At 45.0% G+C, this 26,109-nt stretch overlaps 1 pseudogene; it reads right to left on the bottom strand.

The window, feature by feature from the left end:
• Positions 1 to 5,771: 5,771 nt before the first annotated feature.
• Positions 5,772 to 7,426, bottom strand: LOC101998960 (annotated as a pseudogene).
• Positions 7,427 to 26,109: the final 18,683 nt, after the last annotated feature.

Genomic DNA, 26,109 nt, shown 5'->3' with positions numbered 1-26,109 from the left:
GCAGCATTCCTTCGTGGGTTCCATTTCAACTTTCCGCCTTTAATTCTTGCCTTGGTGTCCCTTGATGATGGGGTGGAACCTCTAAGCAAGCAAGCCCATTCCTCCCCTCAGTTACTTTTAGCCCATGTGTTAATCACAGCACCAGAAGGCAAGCCAAACAGGCATCTTCAGAAGCCATTGGTCTGCCAGTCCTGTAGGCTGCACTCCTTGTCCATGGCGTAGGACCCATCAAGAAGTTGTACAAAAGCTTCTTGCTCAGGATTTAGTGGTAAGAAAGAAAGTTACTTCCCCTGAACTTGTTGGCTTTATACTTCAGTCCCCATATCTTAGACATCAGAGCAAACTTTGGACATTAAAAATCATAATTTGAAGTAAAAACTTGCTTTTAGTTTGTGCTCCAAAGCAAGGGAAGAGGCATTGTAGTCTACCCAAGGACTTCCTTCCTTCTGTCCTTCCATTTATTTATTTATTTGGTTTTTCAAGACAGGGCTTCTCTGTGTTGCTTTGGAGCCTATCCTGGAACTAGCTCTGTAGACCAGGCTGGCCTTGAACTCACAGAGATTCGCCTGCCTCTGCCTCCCAAGTGCTAGGATTAAAAGCGTGCGCCACCATCCCCCGGCCCAAGGAGTTTCTTAAAGTCACCAATAAATCATTTACTTTTCAGCATCTGGTGCTAAGAGTGGGTTGGTTTGAACGGTTCCAACCCTAGTTCATCTCTCCGCTTACAGCTCAGAGTATGAAAAAGTTGAGGTCACTGTGCAGCGCACAGCCTGTAAATTTCCACCTTGCAGCCTAAATGTGCACCAAGTGGCATGTGTATGTCTCCAGCTAGACTGTGCAGCCGTGGAAGAAAAATGAATCAAAGGTAGGGATTGGTCTTTGAAAGACTCAGAGAAATTTATGGCTCAATTTAAAACCACTTGCAGTTTATCAAAGCAAAAGAAAGAGAATGGCCAGCTCCAGGGCAGAAATGAAGAGGAGCCCGTGCTGTCCAGGTCTGCATGCCAGCGGGCCCTTCCTGCATCCCTGCTCCGAGACTCTCAAGGGCTCCTAACAATGCGAAGCTTAACCCGAGTTTCTGAGGGTCCAGGCAGGCTGCCTTTCTTAGCGGAGGCTGGCTGGAGAGCGTCCATGGCTACTGGCGATGGCTGAGGTTAACGAAGGAACAGGAGAACTATAGAGTGTGGGGAACACACAAAGCTTACTACTTAGTCTCAAATTTGACTGCTGACACCCACAGCTTTTCCAAAGCAACCAGTTTCCTTCGTGGGGGTGAGGTTGTGATGCTGAAGATCCATCAGCAGATGTGCTTCTGTTCTTTGAAAGGACACAGTGGTCCAGTTTGGGAGCCACAGGAACAAGCACATTGGTGGGGTTACACTTATAGGATCCAGGTCCTGGGGGACAGAGGCACCTGGCAGGGGTTGCACAGTTTAGGTCCGCTGGTGCTCACGGCCTCGAGGCATGAGGACCTGGAGAGGGTGACCAGAGCACAGGATGGATTTCCCTTGCGGATTTGAAGTGTGGAGGTGAATACAGACTGACCCTAGGTCAGTAGCACAAAGATGTTGGAGCTGAGCTCTCTGATTTGCATGGGCTTTTTCTCGCTGTTTCCAGTTGGTTGCTGCAGTTCCAGTCATTACAACCTGAACCTCGGGAAGCAGAAAGGTTGGATGGGAGAGGGCCGGAAGTCTCAGCCAGTGACGAGTTCTGGATGCATCACACGTGCCGCACCTACACGGAAAGACTGCGGCAAATGTTGACTTTGTTTTCTTTCTTTCTTTTTTTTTTTTTTTTTGGTTTTTTGAGACAGGGTTTCTCTGTAGTTTTGGAGCCTGTCCTAGAACTAGCTCTTGTAGGCCAGGCTGGTCTCGAACTCACAGAGATCCGCCTGCCTCTGCCTCCCGAGTACTGGGATTAAAGGTGTGCACCACCACCACCCGGCTGACTTTGTTTTCTTTTCTCCCCGTTAGGCACCTTTGATCCCCAACAACACAGAAGAGGACCATGAGGACTGGGTAGGAAAGACACTTCTTTAAAAACTCACACCTGACGTTCAGTACCGGAAGCCTGCTGGCCTGACGTCCAAGTGGCTGAACTCGGGTGGGCTTCATGAAGCTTTTCCGGACGCTTGTAGTATTTACTCCTCCTTGCTTTCTTATGGAGTCTGTTTTAAAGCCCTTTGAGGGTCTGGAGAGACAGCCCAGAGGGGGAAACAAATGCTGTGCAAGTATAAGAACTAGAGTTCGGATCCCCGTAGCCGCACCAAAGTGTGTGTGTCAATCCCAGGTGCAGACAGGGATAAACTGACTTGCTAGGCTGGCCAAATCATTGAGCTCTGTGTTCAGTTTGGAGACCTTGCCTCAATAAACAAGATGGAGGATAATGGGGCGAGATATGGGACATCAACCTCTGCCTTCCACATGTACCAGTGTACAAAGCACATGTACACTTGGGCACACACACACACACACACTACAGACACACATACCAGACACACACACACCACAGACACACACACATACACCACAGACGTACACATGCAATAAAATAGAATTAAAATAAGTTTTTTTTCCTTAACATAAGCTGTTTTTTCTCACTCTAGGATCAGGGGATATACCTCATGAATATTAGTGGATTCTATAAAAAAGACACTTTCTGGAAACAACGTATTTACCAGTGGTTGTGGGGCCAGTTACCTGCCAAGCTTATAGAAATGCTTTGCAAAATGGGAGGGGTTGCTTAGCTAGTGTCAGGAGCAAAATCATTTCCCAGATGTTAGATGGTAGTAGTAACTGTAATTATTATAAGGGTAACCATTGCTTACTGAGAGAAACACAGGTGCATAAGAAAATACAAGGAGCCCACAACTACATCTATGGCCCCGGCAGTGAGAGGGGCAGTGTGGCATGTCTGTTAGCATGCATATATAAATCAGGACTGGCGTGGTGGCACACACACCTGCAATCCCAGCACTTGGGAGGCAGAAGCAGGAGAGCTATGAGCTTGAGACTAGCCTGGAACACAGAAGGTAAGCCTGTCTCAAACAACGACAATACATAGAGAGTAAGTATCACATATTTCCAAACTCAGCATCTCATATGCTGTGTATATATTTATATTTAAAAGTATTGAGAGTTGATACGTCAGGCAGAAAAATCACACAAGCACAGAGACGCAGCTTCATCTTCAGAATTCACTTTTTAAAAACGCCAGGTTCTTGTAATCCCAGTGAGGTGGAAACAGGCGGATCTCTGGGGCTACTGACCAGCCAGTCTGGCCTACTTGATAAGGTCCAGGCCTGTTTCAAACGAGGAAATGAGGGAGGAGGATGGCACCTGGGGAAAGACCCTTGAGGCTGCCCTCTGGCCTCCGCACACCTCTACACGTGGAAGAAACCAGCACACCGAGATTTGCACCAAGCGGCACCGTTCCTCAAGATTGCCTCCGAGCCTCTGCTTCATGAACTGTGTTGTTCTGGGGTCCTCTAAACATCTCCCTGTCTTCCTCCGTCCAGAGTGACCTGCACTGTGTGCACAGGCTAGCCTGGAGAGCAAATCTGCGAAGACGCCGGTGGCCTGGAGCCCCAGCGTCCTGGCTTCTGTCATTTTCTGTTGCCAGTCAGGGGATCTTTACCTCTCAATCTGTGACCTGCTTGTTCACAGCCCCGTCTTCTGCCAAGGTGAAAAAAGGCTTTTGGCCAGTCAGTCTCTCTTGGTTGCCGCAGGGTAAGCTTTAGCTCACAATGGCTGCTTGGTCTCGAGTGATCCTAGACCTTTGAAAGTGACATTGCTGTTTTCAACCAGCTAAGACTACTTCCAGCCAAAGGTAAAAATTTACATTTCAATGATCAGCAAGTTTTCTTCGCACACTTAAGAAACTGGCCTGGGTGCTCAGCCCCTCTGCACAGGTTTTGTTAATGAATTTGGCAGGAGGAGAGCTGCATTCCTAGGTTAAGTCTGAGAACAAAAAGGACCTGTTTTCCTGTGTAATGAATTGCTGAGAAATTATTCAAAATGTGACTTAGAAAGCCTCTAGCCTGCGAGCTCAATTCCCTGGGCCACGAATTAGATAAAAGGCTTTTTTATGAGTCCACAGAGGGAGACCTCTGAGGATTTATGTGGGTGAGGAGAGAATGTCTGTGCTGTGCCACTGCCTCCTCCCCAGGGCCCATGCACAATGTGGAGGCCCAGGGACATCACATGCCAGCACCAGTGCCAGTGCCAAGTGGAGCCACAGCAGGGATGGACTGGGCAGTGCACATTATTGTTTGCCCCTAGCTCAGAACTGCAGTGCACACTGGAGCCCAGCGGGGCACCAAACCTGCCCTGCGCTGGGAGCTAGAATGACTGGAAGGACATGAAAGGTCTCGTCCCAGGCCATCACCATCCTAAAGACATGTCCCTGTCCCCTTTCTCCAACATTAATTCAAGTGAGAAGCCCTGAGCCTCCTGTGCCACCAGGACGCAGGGATCCACATGGAGGAACGTTTGAAGATGCTGTCCCAATAGCATCAGCATCGCCTGCACAAACAGAACTCTGAGAACGAAAGGGGAGGGACAGCCAAGAAGGTGGCAGACTTGACAGTCCTTTAAGGGAGCTGTCCTAAGGATAAGTCCATTCACAGGCACGTGGAACTCTTCAGTGCAGGGATCCTTCCCCTCCTCCTAAGTGTTCTCCGGTACAAGAGACACAGCCCGTTTGATCATGAGCACTCTGGATGTCTTAACTTTGATGACCTACAAGGCTACATTACATGCCTGCCATGAGCCATGAACGTCTCAGATTGTGCCTCGTGCCTCCTGCCTACCTGGCTGTATGTGCCCTTGTCCTGTCCCCGTGGAGTCCTGACCTGGCTCCCTCCAACCATTTGGGCAGGAGGACAACCTGGATGTGACATCTGTCAGTCCAATGATGGCCAAGCCAGTCTGGCAACACCTACCTTGTTTGATTTCCCAAATGTTCCCCTGAAGGATTAACAATCTAGTGGCCATGAAAAGCACAAAGGATTTTTCTCTATAAAACTAAGCTACCTGTTATACGAAGGGAAACAGTAAATAACAAACAAGAGAGAAAAATACAATGGGCAAGAGTGTTCTCTACTATTGTATCACACACACACACACACACACACCCCAGAACAACACCTGAAAAAGGTCAAACCCTCTTCCTACCTAGGTGATGTCGTTATGAAGAGAGTGAAGATCTCTATCTTTTAAATTCTTGCATCTATCTTGCCAAAGCACAAGAAAACATAGACTTAAGAATACGTGCTGCTTTCTAAGAGCTAGGAGGGCAAATCAATCCCAACAGGAGTTATCCTGCTGGATGAATCCTGGAGGCATGGCCCTAAAGCTGAGAGGCTCGGTAATTAGAATCCCAGTAAATGGATTGCCATTTGAACTGGCAACTGTGTTGGTTAGCCTTGGTACTCTAGTTTCATGTCTGGTCACCTGGTGGCATATAAGTACATGTCCATGTCATCCCTCCTTTAATTCAGTTCATCTGTGTGAAGTGCAGTGCCCAGCATTGAAGAAGGGGTTTTCTGAGAGGAAAGAACCAGAGGGACTTACAAACCACCTCAGGATGCCTGGCATCCGCCTGCTTTCCTGCCTTCCTTCTTTCCGTCCTTCCTTCTTTCCGTTTTTTTTCTTTGAAGTTGGCTTCATTTTAAAATTCAACAAGCTGGTAACCTGTAGCAGAAACAAATACGCATGCCCGCAGAGTCTGTTTCACCCCCTCTGCTTTGCCGCCAGCCTTCAGTCTTCCTCTTAGGTGACACAGGTTTCTTTTCCTTGCAGAAGAGAAATCCACAGCTTTGCTGCCCTTGCGGATTACGAAGATGTAGGAGAGGAGGATATTAAAGCCATTGCCATCCTTCACGTGGACTGTGTCATATGAGACCGGTTGATGCTCCCAGTTGGTGATGGCCTGGATGCAGACATACCGGTGCCTCTGGTCACCAAGCACAGGCTGCACAGGTTGAACCCTATGGCATCAGTGATATTGCCAGTGTCCAGCGAGATCAGCACTGTACTGTTGACCTTGATGAGTGGGTTGGAGTAGTGGATGATGCATGTGCAGTGCATCACGAGGTGCAGGATGACTTTGGTACCCACAAGGACCTGCCTCACCTTGCACAGCTTGTGCTGGGCCTCCTTCAGCATGATGCAGTGCATGGTGAAGTGACCCCTGGTGTCATACACCAAGCAGAAGGTCTCTCCACTCTTGTTGATGGTGATGACATTCATGAAGCCCACTGTGTAGGCCACATCAGTTCTGACTGTGCCATCTGCTGTGGGACAATGGTCTTGTACCCTGTAAAGATTTGTCACTTGTACTGGCCAGTAGCCAGGCAGGAAGGATAGGTGGGGCGACCAGAACAGGAGAATTGTGGGAAGAGGAAAGGCTCAGTCTGCAGTGGTCATTCAGATGCAGAGGAAGCAAGATGAGAATGCCTCACTGATAAAGGTACCAAGCCACGTGAATAACACAGACAAGAATTATGGATTAATTTAAGATGCAAAAGTTAATAAGAAGCCTGAGCTAATAAGTCAACCAGTTTTATAATTAATGTAGACCTCTGTGTGTTTCTTTGGGACTGAACAGCTGCAGGACTGGGTGGAACAGAAACCTCTGTCAACAGCTGCTGACCTCAATGAGGCACTGCTTGGAGATCTTCTCCATCTTGTCTCTCATCAGTACGTATATAAAGAAGTCTGTCCCTGAGGAAGATGCCAGGCGACAGGCACTGGCACTAGCAGCATCCTGTGGTGGAATTCTTAGGACCCCTCCCAAGCCATGGCAGAAAGAGGCAATCATGTGTGCACAAGCGGAGTGTGCCATTCCTCTTTTTCTTTCATCCCAAGGTTCTCCTTCTCTCATTCCTGATGCTTTCTACTAGGAAACTCAGCCTCATGTTTCTCTACCATTGCTACCTCAGACAGCAACAGCCTAGCAGTTCCACAAACCTCCCTGGAATCTGGCATTCATCTGGCATCTGCATGCCCTAGAACATAGCCATGACCAACTGCCTAGCCTGTATTATCTTGTGCAATTGCTGCTCCTGCCTTTTTATTTGTGCTGCCCTCCTTCGCTGTTGCCATGAGGTGGGAAGTTTTCTTTAAATGCTAAGCCATTTCTTTGAGATCTAGAGAGCTCACTTGGCTTTTACCAGGATGTGTTTTTCAGGAGTGAGAACCAGAATGGAGCCCTATCCAACAACGGGAAACAGCCACAGCCACTTCTGGTGTATATACTACCAGCGCCTTGCTGCTTACTCTCACTGCTTCCCATGCCAGGAACACTTGGCCACTGCCGCTTGCTGGGTCAAGGCTGAGTGTGGTTTTTACTGTGGGGTGACCACCACCTGTCCCTTTTTGGCCTACTTACATTCATGTCGTGCCCTGGTCTCATCTCTCTTCATGGCTCACACTGACACCTTGCCTAAATGAGAGCTGAAAGCCCGGAGGCACTAACCCTTGTGACCGACAACCACCACCACCTTTGTATGCTGTGATATTCCTTTCCCATTGAGTCAGCTCCAGGGTTCTGGCCTCCCAGGGTGACTTCCTGAGTTAGTGCTGGTTGTGCTCTTTCCCCTGATTTCTCAAATTTTCAAATCCAGCCTTTGGCTAAACAAAGAATTTAGCACCTACCTCTCTCTATAGTCTTTCTCTTCCCTAACCATTCCCTTCTAGTTTGAAACATCAAGAAAGTTTTAGCAGAATAGAAAAATGAGAAGTGTGTGTGTGTGTGTGTGTGTGTGTGTGTGTGTGTGTGTGTGTGTGTGTTAGATATAGTTGTTCTAGAAGTTAATTAGCAGTCACGGATAATTAGTAGTGCAGAAGTTAAAAAGAACTCAACTAAGGAAGCATCAAGTAATGCACCCTTCCCCATCCTTGCTCTTAATTGGCCATGGAAGGTATCTCTTCTCTTTTCTCCCTAAGAATGTTATTCCTCTTTTCTGTTACTTATTATTACACTTATCTGTGTGTGTGTACTCACACTTTGTGGTAGGAATGGTAAACATTAAAAGCAGGGAGGTGAGGAAGTAAAGGACACTTAGCTGTTCTTCCACTGGACTTGGATTCAATTCCCAGCACCTATGCAGCAGCTCACAACTATCTGTATCTCCAGTTCCATGTGGATCAGACCCCTTTTTCTGACCTCTGTTGGCACCAGGCACACATGAAGTATACATACATACATACATACATACATACATACATACATACATACATACATAAAGGCAGGCAGTCACCCAGCCATAAAAAATAAAAATAAATCCTTGGATTTTTGGGAAACTATTCTGCTTACCATATGTAGAAACTATGCTCACCAAGGAGGAGAGCAGAGCTTTAGAAAAAAGCAGAACAGATTTTAGATGATATCATGGCCCTAGCCATTTCTAAAACATCATGTCCCATGAACTATTCAGTCCAAAAACAAATACTGTATGTTCTAAGTGAGCTTGAGTTAAAGTTCTCTCCTTTTAAATAAAAACATTTATAAAAATATATGCATTATCATGGAGATAATAAAGGCATCTCCCAGGACATGATGAAATCACGGGGGAGACAAGTGGCGGTTGTTGATACACGGAAACAACACTTGTAGCAGGAAACACACAACAAGCCCAAAACAGTCAGCAGGCTTGGCTTCTCAACGTATTTATTCACTCATAAGGAGAGTGACATTTAAAAATGAAAGACTTCTTTTACTGTAGAGCCCAGATAGTTATAACATGAAAACAACAGTTTTCAGATCTGCTGACTAAAGCCACTGGAAATTGCTGCGTGGTCAAAGCCTCTTGAAGGAAAACTGCTTTCCATAGCATCAGGAATCGAACTGGAATGAATTGAATGACAACAATCTCTGCTTCCTACTTCTTGAGAAAATACAGAGGGATGAGCGAGAGCTAATTGCCCACTGAGCATACCATACCACGATCCAGGGTTTCTTTTAGGATGGGGATTACTTGCAGGAACCACCCGTTAGCCTCACAGAAGAGACAAAGTAAAAGACTCAGTGGCTGAAGTAGAACAGGAGCTTCTGTCTGTCATCACAGTGTAGGGTCTTTCCCAGCTCTCTAACTCAAGTTATCATTGCTTCTCTCCAGGCAACTAGATGGACGTCCTAGTCAAGAGTACAGCCCTCCCTGTCCAGAGTTTTCCACAAAGTCACACGGAACTCTATGACCTAAACTTAGTCAATGTGGTCACCCAATTTTATGGGTCAAAAATACTTTCAATGATGGCAGCCTGCTCAGCTACAGATCAGAAATTAAATTACTAAGAAAAAGTGAAGGATGTATGTTTGGGGCTAACTAGCAATCAGTGGGTGCCAGGGCCTGGGGCAATAGGCAGGGGCAGCAAGGAAGGGTTCTGAAGTGTTCAGGACTGAACTATCATTGCTTTCTAAACTAGACACGTCTTAGCAGAACCGCCGAACTGCCTTTGATAATGACTGTTTGATCTTTTGGATTCTCTGAAAATGGTTGCATTCCAGCTTTCTCTGCTAGGTCTTTCATAAAAAACCAAGTTCCCCAAATACATTCTCTAGATTTTTCCATTACTCACGGCTTTTTAATTATAGTATCAGCTAGACTATCATATAGTTGCTAATAACAGTTGATCTTGTAGATCAAGATTTTAATGATAAAAATAAAATATGAGTATAGCACTTTTCCTCTCGGTCTGCATCTTTTCAAGTATGTTTTCTGAAAATACAAAGAAAGCAATCATAGCTGTTAGACTAGAGACCTGCACTTTGGATGAAGCATTTGGATGATGGTTAGCTCATTACGGAGGAGGATGAGGCACACAGAACTTTCTTGGCTGTTCCACATCTCTGGGTGTTCCTCCATTCCCACCTCCTTGCTGCCTTCTGACATCTGAAAGACACACGGCCAGGAGCATGCTCTCAAACCCAGGGGATTGCTAACAGGTTTTAGCACATTGCTGTGTGATAGTTTTGCTGGTTGGTGAGTAGGTGAGTTGCTTTTGGAGATAAGAAGGATTAGAATCCACGCGGTCCCCCCTCCTGAGGTTCAGAGGCCATCAGGAAGGTGAAGAGATTGTAGGAGCCGGAGGTCTGGGAAGATTGGTGTGAAATGGTGTCTTCTGGGCATGACAGGACCACCCCACTCATCAACTTACAGTGCTGTGGTTGCCTGCATGAGATCAAACCAGCCACCGCTAGAGCACAGAACAGGAAAGGGTGCACGAGCCCCTCCCCTGACAGCAGAGAAATGGACAGTGGTGGCTTGTTGGGGGAGGAGTAGTCAGGTTTTTTTAAGGCTATGGTTCCTTGTAGGTTGAATATATTCCAGTGTTGGCTTCATACACCCAGGAGTATATGAAAAGCAGAAATTGGAGTTGCTAGGTTATTTTTCTTTTAACACCAGGTTTGGGGGAAGTAGGAAAGTAGGAGTGGATTTTGGAGGAGTAAGTATGATCGAATTTATTGCATGAAATTCTCAAAGAATTAAAAAAAGTAAATTGTAAAGGATTAGAGTTTGTCGAGACCTCCAGTCCAGATGTTACCATGCTTTTTTTTTTCTTTGAAGTACCCACATGCAAAGCATATCACAAAAACAGACTTATTAGTATGAACCACATGACGTGTCCAGTGGTTAACCAGTTTGCCAACAAACTAGCGATTTCATATGACTAAGTTTAAGGACAAAGAGAGAAAGAAAGCAAAAAAAAATAAAAAATAAAATAACCAGGGTCATAAATAAGATAAAACAACTAAAGACTAGATTTGGGGAAGAATCATGAGTTGGCAGAGAGCCAGGGTGTTGTGTCACACTCAGATGGAGGCAGGCATGAATTTGGCTCGTATGGTGGAGTGAGGCATCCCAAATGCATAGACTCCTAAATGAGTCTGCAGATACAAACTGTAGACTGTTTCCAGCAGCAAATGGCAACGGAAGGTGTGGAAAGCCACAGACTGTCTAATGGTTCCCTCAGGGGAGGAGGTGAGAAGGCGCAGAGTCAAGGGCATAGACACCAGGAACTAGGCCAACCACAGACTCCTTTATTCAGCAATGGGGAGAGCCTTACACACCCTCCTTCCAGCGCCCAAGCTGAGTTCAGACTCATTAGCACTGCATGGTTGCCCCTCATTGGCTGGCACAATCCAGACCTCTGACAGCGCTGTTGCTAGGCCCTCAGGCAGACTCCAGGTTGCCTCATTTCTGGGCTTTGTAGGTCTTATCTTCCTATAAGACTCAGTCTCCCAAATGCAACCAAATCAGCTGCTGGTTGACCCAGCAAATCCGTGTTACCAATATCACATCAGAACAAGAAAACTAGCCTGGCCTTGTGGCCACATCTGGGAACAAAATAATTACATGCATAAAGCCACTACTCAAAGAAGACTGGTAATACCAAAGGAGAAAGAAAAAAAATCCAAGATGGGTTTGAAAACCCAAAGTCCAGAGCACAGAGCAGTGCCTGTTACAATAGCCAACTTGAGTCTTTAACATGAGTTTGTTCTAGAGGAGAGGAATTCTTAATAAGTTTGTGACAAAACTTTAAACCTTGATTGACAACAAAAGATAAATTAGAAAATAGCAAAAACTAATTAAAGTTTTTCAAAATTAAAATAGTCATTGAAGTAAAATGCAGTAAACGCAATTTAATCACAATTATAATGAAATAAGGGAAAACAAATGAGTAATTCATCTGGAAGACAGCATAGAATAGAGAGTGTTTAAAATCACTAATAAATAGTTGAGATATACAGGACAACCCGAAAGTCTCTAACACACATCTGATAGGAGATCCAAAGGAGGTGGTAGGTGTGGTTAAAAATGTATTCACTACTCTCACTTGCCAAAACTTTACTACATGACATTAAGGGAATAAAAAAGACAGAAACACATAAAAATATAGGTTAGAAACGAGAAAATAGATGGAAATTTTCAGAATCTGGGAAATAAATAACTTAGTAGATTTGGCAGGTAGGGGCAGAAACTTAAACCTGAAAGAGAACTTTACAATAAGCTTGTTCTACTTCTCAGGACATGGGAACAGTCAGGAAGTGGAGGGCAGGGTGCCAGAAGTGGAGAGCGGGGTGCCAGAAGTGGAGAGCGGGGTGCCAGAAGTGGAGGGTGGGGTGCCGGAAGTGGAGGGTGGGGTGCCGGAAGTAAAGGGTGGGGTGCTGGAAGTGGAGGAAGTGGAGGGTGAGGTGCTAGAAGTGGAGGGTGGGGTGCTGGAAGTGGAGAGTGGGGTGCTGGAAGTGGAGGAAGTGGAGGGTGGGGTGCTGGAAGTGGAGGGTGGGGTGTTTGAAATGGATTTGCTGTGAGTCCCTGGCAGCTTGCTGCAGGATCAAGACCATGTGGCAGGTCCCCAAACGAAGGTGGCTGGTCCCCGGCCATGTGGAGGCTGGCTGGTCCCTGGCGAGTGCTGTGGGCAGGCAGTGGGTGGGAGGCACAGAGATAGGCACACCATACAGAATAAAATTGAAAGTTTATTAGATGGGTTATGGAGAGGAAGGAAAAGGGAGAGGAAGAGAGAGAGAGAAAGAGAAAGAGAGACAGAGAGAGAGAGAGAGAGAATGGGGGAAGAGAGGGGGGAGAGAGGGGACAGGAAGAGAGAGAGTGGGGCCTCAGCTGCAAGCTGGAAGGGAATGGGTGTGGCTTGTCTCTTAAAGAGACAGAACATTACAGTGCTAGAAGTGGAGGGTGGGGTGCTGGCTGTCTTCACAGACGTGTGCGTCTCTCACCAGGTACATCAAGGGGATCTCTCCTGCTTGCTCTCTGAAAGAGGACTGCAGTCTTGCTTTTGAATAAGTGTGCTGGGGAACTCTGGGATCAGAGATAATAGACCTATGAAAACTTAATAAAAACACAATTTTGAGTGTTAAAGAAATACATTTGAAGCTTAAAGGGATCCAGATAAAAAGACCATCTCAATTTTCAAGTCTCTAGTTTGTAGAGATTAAGAAGATCCTAGCATATTTGGAATGCTGATTTTAAAAGTTTAAGCAGAACACATCCAAACTCAGAAGTGGGAGGGGGCTGGGGGGGGCAGGAACTGAGGGTAGAGAACTTGCCTAGTATGTGAGAGGTTCTGGGTTCCATCCTGGCCACCTTAAAAACAACAACAACAACAATGACAAAACATTTAAGCCACTTGTATTTTTCTGTTTCTGTGTCAAACGCCCTGCTATGTCACAGCCTTCACTGAAGGAAGTCAAGGCAGGGACTCAAGGCAGGAAGTGAAGCAGAACCACAGGGGGACACCGCTTACTGACTTGTTTTCTGTGGCTTTTTCACCAGGACCAGGTGGTCCAGGATGGCACTGTCCAGAGTGGGCTGGGCCCTTCTGAGTCAATCCTTACTTAAGAAAATCCTGCACAGACTTGCCTAGAGGCTAGTCTGAGGGAATAGCTTCTCAGGTAAGGTTCATTCTTCCCAGATGACTCTGGCTAATGTCAAACTGGTGAAAACACTAACCAGCATGCTCAGCACCTGTCCACTTGATACACAAACACATCCTAAGTAAATCATCCTATTTCCTTTCTTGCTTGTCCCCAAGATCTCAGGTCAGTATAACTTTAAAAGCCCCACAATCTTTAATATATTTGCCACTTTACCAGCTCAGTGTCATCTTAAACATCCAAAGTCTCTTAACCGCGGACTCCTGTAAAATCTAAAATAAGTTTCCTACTTTATTTCCAAAGGGAAGAAAGAGGGTACCATTGCAATCAGATTAAAGCAAATCAAAAGTCAATGATGCAAAAAGCTCAGCGTGCACTTCCTGAGGCTCACAATCTTCTGGGACCCGGAGGTCTTGAGCACGTCCACTTCTTCAGCCTTGCCATCTGCAGGAAGCAGAGCTCTTTGCATAGGCTCAGGCTGGCTCACTCCGCACCTGCCTCTGTCCACTGCAGATGTCCCACGCTCCTGAGCCTTCACCAATGGCCTCCAGGCCTCTTCTTGGGTACTCCAACCCAGCTCTATGAGCCAAGACTCAGGTTCTCTGCATGACACTTTCAATCCTGTGGTTTCCATTGCAGTTGGACTGCACCTTTACCGATGGCCTCTTCGAGGGCTGTAACCCCTTTAATACTACAGCTTTCGAGCCATCAAAACTAGTACCACTATTACATATTCACAAGTTCAGCTTCCAGCACAAGGTACCTTCTGGACCACAACTTCGACTTTCTGATTTCAAGGAATTACTGCCCAGAAGATTTTACCTAAACAATACTGGTTTCTTCTTGATCACCAAAGTTTCTTGGCTCCAGCTGATCAGCATCAATTTTCCCAGTAAAGCAAAGATTTCACCTTAATGGTGCTGGTTTCTTGTTAATCACAGCTGATTCTTTAGCTCCAGCTGACCACAAACCAAAGATTCCTAACTCAAATATACCACACAAATGGCTCTAATAGTCTGTTTTTCTCTGAGATGTCATAAGCCGATTCCATCGTCTGCACCCGTCTCAATTTTTCTGTCTTCCAAGAGCCTACAGCTCCAAGGAAGAGTCTCTTCTACCTCTAACTTCCAAAGTTATGCATGCTCTCACAGCCTTCCCCCAAACAGTCGTGTCTCTCACAGCAATAGCCCACTCACTAGAGCCAATTTCTGTCCTCCCTGTCCTTTGATTGCCGTGATAAAACCTTCCGGCCAAAATGGGGTCTATTTGGTTTACTTACTTGTCCCAATCATACTTTATTGCCAAAGGAAGTTAGGACAGGAGTTCAAGGCAAGAGCCTGGAGGAGAGGCCGTGGAGGGACACTGCTTACTGGCTTGCCCTCTATGACTTACTCAGCTTGCCTTTGTACAGAGCCCAGGGCCACCGTTCACAATGGGCATGGCCCTTCTACATCAATCATTAATCAAGAAATTGCCCTGATAGATTTGCTGACACTCCAATCTGATGGAGGCATTTAAAGTTTCCTTTCTCTTATCAGATGACCTTACTTTGTGTCAAGTTAGCAACAAACAAACAAAACAAAACAGCAGCAACAACAAAAACCCCACAAAACTAGACAGCACACCATTCAAATTCTGAGAACGTGTTTTTCAGTCGTCATAATCCTTCTGGAGAACTAACCAGGGCTCTGTAGGTGGAGATTTCCTGTCCCCACTGCCTGTTCCCAAATAACCAGCAGCCACTTCCCAAGTAACTGACCCAGAGACTTAATATAAATGCTCAGCAGAGAAAGCTCAGGCTTGTTACTGGTTAACTGTTACATTTATGTTAACCCATATTTCTTATCTATGCTTTGTCACGTGGCTCATGGTTTGGTACCTCATTTTCTACACATCCTGCTTCCCCAGCGACTGGTTGGCGGCTCCAGACTCCGCCCTCCTTCCTCCCAGCATTCTCCTAGTCTGCTTCTCCCAACTAACTTTATTCTGGCCAGCTATTGGCCAGTCAGCTTCTTTATTAAACTAATCGCAGTGACATATATTCACACAGTGTCAAGGAATATTCCACAGCAGGATTCCTTAAGAAAAACACAACACTTTTCAAGAGAATGCTGCCAGTGACAAAGGATCTTCAACCAGGCCAATTCCTAAAGGTCTTGCTGGCTTGCACATCAGAGAAAAAGCCTCTGATCCATGAGCCCTTCTGGAACAGAGATCATGGAAACCAAAGATTCACTTTGGACAAGTAATCAACCTCTCTAGTTTCTTTTTTCTTCCATAAAATAGAGATGATAATAAAATTTACCTAGCAAGTTGCTTGTAAGTATTCAGTGGGTTAGAACATGTTAAGTACTTAAGCCTGTCCCTGGTACATTGCTTTCATAAAGTGTTTAAACAAGAGGCTAAATAAGTGAACAGAATTGAAAGGACCTTTTGTGCTAGAGTTCCCAACACAGTCATTCCTCTGAGTTATTTGCCAAAACTATAAAACCGCAAGTTGCCCTATTGTCCAGAATTACCTGTTGGTGGCTAGATTAGACCCTGCATCACCTTCGTGAGCTAAGAGCTGGAGGTCACCTGATCGGAGGAAAGGACCCTGACCTAGACATTAGGGATATTTGCTTTTTGAGTCAGGCACTACTGTCTTTAACCTTCCTGTTTGTGTAACTGAAGGACCTATAGTGAGCTTCCATGTGGGGTAGCCCTGGGTCTTTTCCTCACTAGTAAAGGCAGACTGTGAAATGTATCATCTGTTGGAAGGCATGGTCAGGAGGAAAGAGTATAAGGAACTGTGTGCCCAAAGATCAAATAGCCCACGGAATTATTCTTGGCACTGGATGATGTCGGGACCCTGCAGTTCATGTTGCCCTTTTGAATTTGTTGTCTCTGACACAATCTCAGTTTACTCCTGAAGCTTTATCCTAAAAACTCTTTAGATCCCCCTGGATGGGATAGGGATAAATAGGAATTTGTCCTGCTGTTGGGCAGTGGTGGCACACATCTTAATCCCAGCACTCAGGAGGCAGAGGCAGGTGGATCTTTGTGAGCTCAAGGCCAGCCTGGTCTACAGAGTGAGTTCCAGGACAGCTAGGGCTACCAAGAGAAACCCTGTCTCAAAAAACCAAAATAATAATATAATAATTATTATTATTCAGGTCACAGCTGGCTAGGAAATGCTTTGTTTATTTGGGCTGTGTGTGGGTATAGTGTTGTCATTACCACCCCAATAACACTTTTCACCTTCTAGCCTCAAACAAATGCACTTAATGGCAGAGATCAAGGTTGATCTCAGTTTATTAGTGATTTTGGTGACTCCCTTTTGAAGGCAGTAGATACAAAAAAAAAAAAAATCAAGAAACGTGTTGAAATTCCATGTGGGTGTAAAAGACTTCTGTGCCACAAATGCTTTCTAAGTTTTTATAATTACATTTACCTCCTGTGATCAACAGTCAGAATGTAGGGGTGTGACGGGACATTCTCATAGACAGAGAGAAGGGGAGGGAAGAGAAGAGAGACAGAGTGCCGAAGACCAGGAGCCTCCAGCAGGCCATCTGTGGAAACAGCCTCAGACCATGAGGAGAGGTGACAGAATTATTTTCCAATGTTAGATGGTCGGGTATCACCGAGGGAACTCACCATCTGATTAAAAATAATTACAGCTGGCATTGAATCCAACTAAAAATGCCCCACACAATTTATCTTCTACTCCATGCTGCTGCCATATGCCTGACGTGGCAGAGCAGAAGCATTCCCTCCCTCTCTGATAAATAGTACTTTGTAAATATTTGGAGACAGGAGCTCTGGATCGCTGAGCAATCCTGACAGGGAACACGCGCAAATGAGCCTGTTTATCGTGTTCCTGAAAGAGGTTCTCTTTGAGGTGCAGGACCCACAAGCAGGCAAGAAGCTGTGAATTTTCTTCCCTCAAAGCCTTGTTCATAATTAGCAGCCCTGGGAGGAGCCTGGCAGGAATAGCTACCACCAGAGATGCTTTCCAAAGAGCCCACATACATTGGAGGGAGACATTTTGCTGTCTGGCTGGCACTGTGTAAGCTGATAAATTGCTATGTTTATTAAGCTGGCTTTTCTTTGAACACTTGACTCAAGAAAGAAACCACACCTAGGGTGACATTATTTGGAGATTAAGTCTTTACAGAAATGCTCAAATTAAAATGAGGCTCTTAAAACAGGCTCCATTCCATTAATTAATGGAGTCTTATAAAAAGCACATTGGGACAGAGAGGTGGGCAGTTGGGGAGAGGGAGACAATGTGAGGAATGAAGATGGGTATCTACAAGCCAGGAGAAAGGCAAACCCACAGAACAAACCAGTCCCTTTGTGTTAAATAATAATGTCCCCTATAGACTCTATGTTTAAACACTTGGCCCTAAGTGGGTGGTGCTGCTTGGGTAAGGCTTAGGAGGTGTGGTCTTGTTTGAGGAAATCTGTCACTAGGCATAGGCTGTGAAGTTCCAAAGACGCATCCCATTTCCCGTGTTCATCCTCTACTTCATTCTAGCTCAGGAGGTAAGCGCTCAGCGACTGCTCCAGCTGCTGCCACGCTATCCCGACATTGTGGGCTCCCCCTCGGGAACCATGAGCTCGAATAACCTCTTTCTTCCATAAGTTGCCTTGGTCATGTTTCATTACAGCAACAGCAATGTAGCTAAGACATACGTCAGCACCGAACACTCAGTCTTTCCAGTGGCTAGCGTTATGAGACAGTAAACTCAATCTGGGAAAGCCACCAATTTGGAGCACCTTGTGACCACAATCTTAGAAGGTCAACATAGGAAGAAATAATAGTGTTCTTGGGAGTTTCTGTGTGGAGAAGTTCCAGTCACCTATGAGAAAAGAAAGACTTAGAGGAAGGTTTGTCCCGTTTTCTTCTCGGGTGAGGAGATTGGGCCAGCTTGTGACCCTAGAATTTGGTCATTGATTCCAATGGCCAGCCTTGCTGTCACTGGGCTGACTGACCTCGAAGCCTTCTCTTTTCTCCACTCCTGATCCGTGTAGCAAAGACTCCACATCGTGCTAGCTTCACTGGGGAAGACCATCCATGCTCTAGAAGGGCTACTCTGGTTCCTTTCAGGGAAAGAAGTCCTAGTTCAGACCCTTCTCAAACACGGTCTCCACCCAACTTCTCGGAGAACACAGTAAGTAGTTTGGCATCCATCTTCTTACCCCTGGTAAGAATGTTCCTTTGGCTACAATCCTACAAGGCTGAATAACCTCCCTTGAGTTTGTCAGATTGGGAAGACCCAGACTCCTCCAGGACTAAGGATGTGGGCTATGGCGTTCCTCTAACTTGTTTGTTCACATGTGGCTATCCCCAAAACTGGAAAAGATTAAAAATAGTAATTGCAGCTGGCTATGCTTTTAACCCCAGGCTGTGGCAAGGATATCAAGAGTTCGATGCTAGCCCTAGCTACGTAAACAAATGAAAATAGTAACCACAACATTCAATTGTGTGGAGTCAGATTCCTCCACTTACGCCATTTGTGGAGATCTGGGGTGTCGCCAAAATGAAGGAAATTGCCTGATTAGTGATTCTTCTATGATAGCTGATAACATTCCTGGGAGGAAAAAATTATTGACTGTTTCCAGATCATTTCCAGTGGGCTTCTTCAGGGGAACACCCTGTCCTCATCCATGGGGATCTCTGCAGGAGATGCCACCTCTTTCTGAAGAATGCAGAGCTAAACTGGAGCAGCTACCAAGGGCAAGGCTGGGCATTTCAGGGTACCAACTTCATCACCGGCCAGCGTCTAGCTGAAAGTCACGTGTTCACCCTGAACTTGCCTTGTTAAACATTTACTGTGTATGATTATTAAAGTTAAAGAGTTTCCCACTCCATCAGGGCAGCACTGGTAGGGTTTTGATAGAAAGAATAGATTATATAGAATAGCAATGTCAAATGTCATTAGAAACCAAGAACAAAAGGTAGAAATACTAGAAAAGTGAAAGGCCAGGAAGCAATTTCACTGTTATTTCAGAACCCAAAGATACTCTAAGGGAACAAGAGAGTCCGTTTTCCTTGTTCTGACACTGTGGCCAGAGCCAGCCGGGCAATCAGAAAGAAGGAGGACAGAGAAGAAGAGTCAAAGGTAACTATTAGTCATTTTGAGGCTCGGTGGGAAGAAAGTAGAAGAGATGGTGCGTCTGCATGTATTTTCTCCTGATTCAAACTGCAGAAATAAGTACCGGGGCTTTTCCAAATAGTCATCATTTTTTATAGCTAAATATTAGACTTGATGATATTTTCAAATAGCATTCATACAGAACACAGGTTCTCTGTTCTTTCTCCTCTACCAAATAAAGCAATACTTTACTAGAAAAATTTGAATTTTATGGCTATACACCAGCAGAAATGGGTTTAACACCTTTAAAAAAAACAGATGATTTAAAAACAGCAGTTTCTGCATTTTTTTTCACTAGTGGGAGAAGTAAAAATTCTTTGTTAGGCTAGCAAATAAAAAAAAAAGCCCTCCCTGCAGAAGGGCTGCAGGCTATACTCCAGTTAAAGGGGCTACAGGTCATCTTCAGTATAACAGGGTGACATCAGAGTTCACCATGGAGGACTAAGAGAGGAACAGAGCCGCAGTCCAGAGAAACCTGTCAGGGAACAGCCCAACAAAAATACGTCTTGCCAGGGTAGAGGCGTGGGGATTTAGAAATATAGTAAAGACATGAATGAAAATAATAAAAGAGAAACATATGGAATAGGATCAGGAGGGAATTCTGGTGAGTACTGAAATTAGCCCATGTTTAATTTCCAATTCTTAAAATACCCCTGACCCCAAAAGGTAGGAGTAAGACAAAAAGACTGCATTAACATAATGCAAGGAAATGAACAGACCAGTTGAAGGGCATGGACTACATCCATAGTTAAACATTCTGTTGCTAGAACAAAACTAGTCTCGCTCACAGCCTAGAGGAAAACTTTCTGTGGGCAAACCAAATTCTGTAGGTGGAATCCAAAGTTATCTCCTTAAGGGAACTGGAACTTAGTTGGATCCTTAGACTTTTGTTCGAGGTAGGGACTTATCTACTTCTCTATTCCTTGAAATCCAAGGTCTGGATATTAGCCACAGCTGTTGACAATAACCTTGAGAGAGCAGAACCTCTGAACTGAATCTAGGTGGGTCCTTTGTTTGAGGCAGAAGCACGATAACCTTGAAGGAACTAGAGGTAAGTTCCAACTCTCTGACCTTTGGTCAATGTGGAAATAGGCTCACACATTCTGGCCTCCACAGAAACTCCTGGACTGTTGGAAGGTGTGATGTGGGCTGCAGGGTAAAGGCGGTTCCTTCTCAAGAGCTGTCATTGAGTGTGAGAGCTATTCTTAGCTGTCAACTTTACTACAACTGCGATTACCTAAAACACAAAATTCGTAAAGAAATTTTTCTTAATTAAATCATTTAAAGTGGAAGACCACTTTTAATCCAGATCTTTATTTCAAAGGCATCCCATAAAACTTAGGATTCATATAAGCAGATATGAATTTTGTCCATCCCAGTACTAAGTTGACACCTTATTTTTTCCTATCATGTTTGAACTTTTTAAGCATTGTGTGTGCAGGTGGGCATGCCTGTCATGGACAGAGGGATGAGAGGACAGCTTGCAGGAGTCGGTTGTCTCCTTCCGCTGTGTGGGTTCCTTCCAGCTCATCATCGACCCACCGAGTCCTCCCCCCAGCTCCGGCATCAGTTTAAAGAGTCAGAACTCCCACTGATGAAAAGAAAACACACCAGTCTTGTGGCTGTGGGAATCCCTCACAATGCTATCAACCCAGCAGACTGGTTAGTATTTTCACTACCTACTCCCATGAGGTTCTGTGGTGAAGACTAGCTACCTTCCAGTTGGGAACTGGCAGGGAAAGGGGATGGTCTCTGTCTTAGTTAGGCTTCTATTGCTGTGAAGAGACACTATCACCGTGGTAACTCTTATAAAGGAAACATTTAATTGGGGTGACAGCTTACAGTTTCAGAGGCTTAGTTCATTATCATCATGATGGTACGTGGTGGCGTGCAGGCAGATGTGGTGCTAGCTACATACAGATCAGAAAGAAATAGGAAGTGGACTCCAGGTGGTATCCTGAACATAGGAAACATCAAAGCTCACCCCCACAGTGACACACTCCCTCCAATAAGCCCATATCCACTCCAACAAAGTGACACCTTCTAATGGTGCCACTCCCTATGAGCTAAGGGGGCCAGTTACATCGAAATCACCAGTCTCTAAAAGGTTAGGGGTTCCAGAGTCTGGGACACAGCTTTCCTTAAGAAAAGGAACTGTCATACTTTCAAATTTGTACACTAGCTGTAAGAGTTAGATAGAAAACAAAGAAAAAGAAAAAAGAATGCCTGGAAGGCCAAAGGCTTGGCTTCAGCCTGAACGTGATGAGCCCTCTGTACCTGGTTTTCCAGCATTGTCAAACACCTCACAAGCACTCCTCCTCTGGATGATGGCTCGTGTCTCTTTCTTCTGTTTTCACATCTTAAGAATGGGGTTGGGGCAGGATTGCTAATTTCTTCACTTTTTTGTTTGTTACTCATTCATCTGATTATGCTAATACAGAATTCAATAGCTGCTTCTTCTTATCTTTTCAATAGCAATGTCTAAGCCCCTCCCAGGAGATTGTAAGTTTCTGAGGACATTGACCTACCACAAAATTTTTATTTTCCTTATACTGCCAAGCAATGATGTTTTAATTAAAAGATGGATGGAAGCTAAGGTTTTTGCTTTTGTTTTCCTGTCCCTGTGATTCTTTTCATCTCTTTGCCAAAACTGCTAGTTAGTCAGGTTTTTATGTCTATGATGTGTTGTATGTGGTCCTAGGAGCTGAACCCAAGGACCTTGAACATGCTAGGTAAGCAAGGTGTCTACTCCGAGCAATAGCCCAACATTTTGTGAAGCAACCAATGGCACAGATTCTGAAGCAAAATTTCTTGACCTCCCAAATCTGGCTGTGTTCCTTCCTAGACATGTGACTCTGAACAGATTTCCTCATTTGGAAAACACTGCATAGAGAAGCTTATGTCACACAAAAATTGTGGGTTTACACAGACGGTCTGGACAGGGCGGCTATCTAGGATATCTTGAATCTGAATATACGCTGATGTGATTTAAGTTGTCTGAGTGTTCACTGATGATATCCTTGATCATAATGGCAAAGTGATAAGACCTGGAGTAAGTGGATGAAAAGATATATACTGACTAAAGTAAAAAGGTAAAATAAAATCACCAGTAAGACTAAAGTTATGACACTAATTTCTGTAGTGTGCTTCCAATGTGCTACGTCCAAGACCTGAAGAATTTAATCTGCTTTAAACAATGTATACTAGAAATAAGCACAAGGATATATATATATATATATATATATATATATATATATATATATATATCCACAAAAAGATGACACCACAGTGTTTGAAATAAGCTCAATTCCAGGACATCTAACAGATGATGAACAAACTTTAGTGGCCCGAGCATGAAATTTTCCAGCATTTGGCTATTTATCTGGACACACCAAATGCAAATAACCTAGACTCTTCCAGGAGCCAAGTTATGGCCTGCTTGCTTTACAGGATGGCTGGGATGTAACCTAGCTAGATTTGCTCCTGAAGGAACAAACTTAGAGGTGGAGATTTATTTGCAGGAGGTTGACTTGGCTCATGCTCAGGAACAGGCTGGTCAGGAGACAGACCAGCAGAAAGAAGTCCAGTGGTGCCATAGCAACAGGTGCTCCAACATCAATGGGGGGGGTGGTTCTGAGCCAGTGTACCACGTCCACTGGCCCCATGGACCAACCTGAGGAAGGAGGGGGCAGAACAATGAGCAAGGCAGTTCCTCTCAGCTGTTGGCATCGCCTAAAGGGCCACTCAGCTGGGAGGCTTCAGTAGACAGTGCTCCAGAGGCCGAGGGACTGAGTAGCTAAATCCTGAAAACACGTTCTGGGTGACACCCTTCAGCGTTTGACATATCATGCAAGCGTCAGTGGTTCATGTGGACTGGCTGTACCATTCTGATTAGTGAAGTAAATGACATAGTCCCTGGCAGTGGATTCTAATCTTGCTAGTCTCTGAATCCCAATTACCCAGGGTTCCCATGTAGACGTTAGAGTTACTGTGGAAGAAATTGTCAGATTTGGCCAGGTGGTGGTGGTGCACACCTTTAATCTCAGCACTTGGGAGGCAGAGACAGGTGGATCTCTGTGGAGCGGTGTTGTCTTGATCACAGACAGCCCTACCTCAGGGCTGTTACTTTAAGAGACAGATTCCTAATCCTTGTGATTTTTCCCCCACCTAAGGCCAAAAGAATAGCTCATACACCCTGCCTATTGAATTCATCTTGAATTTCTATGGGCAAGTAGGGAAGAGGTAATCTGGTATAATCATATGGACTGTGAATTGCATGGTATTTCCTTCCTCACAACCAAATCTACACCAAAAATGAGAAAATGGGAGGATTCTGCACGCCCTTTGTGCATCTGACCCCGGGAGGTGTCATAATTTCTGTGTTTGTTTGAAATCTGACTGAAGCCCTTGAGTAAACAACGTGTATTAATTGATCCATGCATTTAGGTGAATAATAATTTTGAGCCCTATAGACTGATTTTTTTCTTTCCTGAGCAAGACAATGGAGTGAGTAGACCCTGCATTATTTATCACTGGCTAACCAGTTCAGGGTGTGAGCCCCGCTTTACGTGTCTCTTCCAGGAACACAGTGGGCTGGTATGAGAAGAGGTCAGGCTTTTATGCCACATCTGGTTTTCACTCCGAGCCTTCCAAAGCATCACGGAGGGAGCACCAGAGTGTTGTGTCTTCCAGCTTGCCGGGTGAGCAGGAAAATACCAGGGAAGATAGTCGCCTGCGGCCTCAGAAAGAAGGCAGCAGACCCAAATGAAATCAGAAATATTTTTACCAATATATGAGTCATTGTGCCCACGAGATTAACTATTATTAATGATGTTAATTAAGGAATCTCATGAAATATTTTTCTTGGAAAATGTGGATCCATGTGCCTTTGTACTGTTGGATTTTAGCTTTCTGCTGTGACGGCCTGCTTTCAAAGAATCCTATTAGTGTTTAGTTTCTGGTGCCCTGTGTTAGGAGAGCGAAGCCGAGGGCCTACTTTACAATGGCATCAGCCACCTTTAGCCTGACATTTAACTATCAGTGGAGCTGGAATTATTCTTGTTCATTCGAAGCCCCCAACTTGGAATGTAGAAGGCAAATGGGTCAATTGCGCCCATTCTCCTGCAATTAACTGGTAATTGGGGCATTTCATCAGAACCTGGCTTGAAGGACTTTGACCTGCCGAGATGCTCTTGGTGGGGGGAAAAGAAAAGATTAAACTTCTAGTTCATTTCACACCTATACTCTCACCCTGAGCCCAGATCAAACACAAATTGAGCTCACCAACAAATAATAGTGTATGGGTTGAGCACTTATGAACATGTCTTACAGAAAAGATGAACAGAATTAGAAGCCATTATTATACCAAACACTCAGATCAATAATATTCATGTTCTGGGTGTACATGACTAAAATCATGCACGCTAGGGAGGCTGAGGCAAGAAGGTGATGAGTTCAAGGCTAGCCTAAGCTACATGGTGAGACCAAAAGAGGGGAAACTTTTAGGAATAATATAGGTGTTGAATTCAAGAAATCTCAATGACCACGTTTTAGTACTATAGAATATCAATGAAGTGAGTAGTTACTTCAGTTTCCTACCTAAAAATCAGATAACCACCTAACTTCATGATAGACACATGGAAGAGGCAACAGACAAGCAAGGTTTTAAGGTTTGCATAAAGTATAATCAGCATTATATATGTATTTGCAAGTCAGTAGTTAAGTCTGGCTATACAGTAGAATCATGTGGAATGTTCTAAAAAAAAAAAGCAGAAACAAAAAAACCCAAAGTGATTTCTGAACAAGGTTTGCTGTGGTTCAAATACGACTTAAGTAGGTACCCAAGGGTAAGTGTGTCAGAAGCTTGGTCTTCAGAGTGATGAGGGCAGAAAGCAGGGGAATCTCTAAAAAGTGAGCTTAATGCAGAGTAATTAGGTGATTAGGCAGGAATGCAGCTGGAAGGAATCATTGCAGCTCTCATTAGATCCCAGCTAGTCCCCACAGAAAGGACTGATCTAAAAATAAGATGGCCCTTGCCTCCTCCCTGGCTCTCTGTCTTGCCACATGATCCCTTTCACGGGCGGCCTTGCTGCTGTGATACTATCCAGCAGTGAGTTCCCACCACAGAGCCCATGACTGTGCCTTGTCCCTGAGCCTCCTCAACTCAGCGAAGGAAGTCTTTGTGCTTTCTGCCTTCCCAAACGTTCAGGCTACGTTTCTGTTGCTGTCCTAAAACACTCCAACCAAAAACAGCTTAGGGGAGGAAAGGGCCTGTTTAGCTTACAGTTCCAGGACGCAGCCCATCCATCCTCATGGGAAGTTAAGGCAGGAACTGAATCCGCTAGTCACATGACACCCAGAGTCAAGAGCAGAAAGAAATGAGTGCATCATGCCTGCTGTTTGCTGTGTTGCTTATGCTTGGCAAGCTTCTCTATCCCTACTGTCCAAGACTACCTGCTCAGGGAACGGCGCCACCTGCAGAGGGTCTTCCCAAACCAGTCAACAGTCAGGACAACTCCTCACAGACAGACATACACACCGACCTGATCTAGATATTTCCTCCGTTAAGCCTCTCAAG

Source organism: Microtus ochrogaster, unplaced genomic scaffold, assembly GCF_000317375.1.
Source record: "Microtus ochrogaster isolate Prairie Vole_2 unplaced genomic scaffold, MicOch1.0 UNK105, whole genome shotgun sequence".
NCBI lineage: Eukaryota > Metazoa > Chordata > Mammalia > Rodentia > Cricetidae > Microtus > Microtus ochrogaster.
Note: the sequence above shows the minus strand (reverse complement) of the source record. Positions and strands in the feature narration are given on the sequence as shown.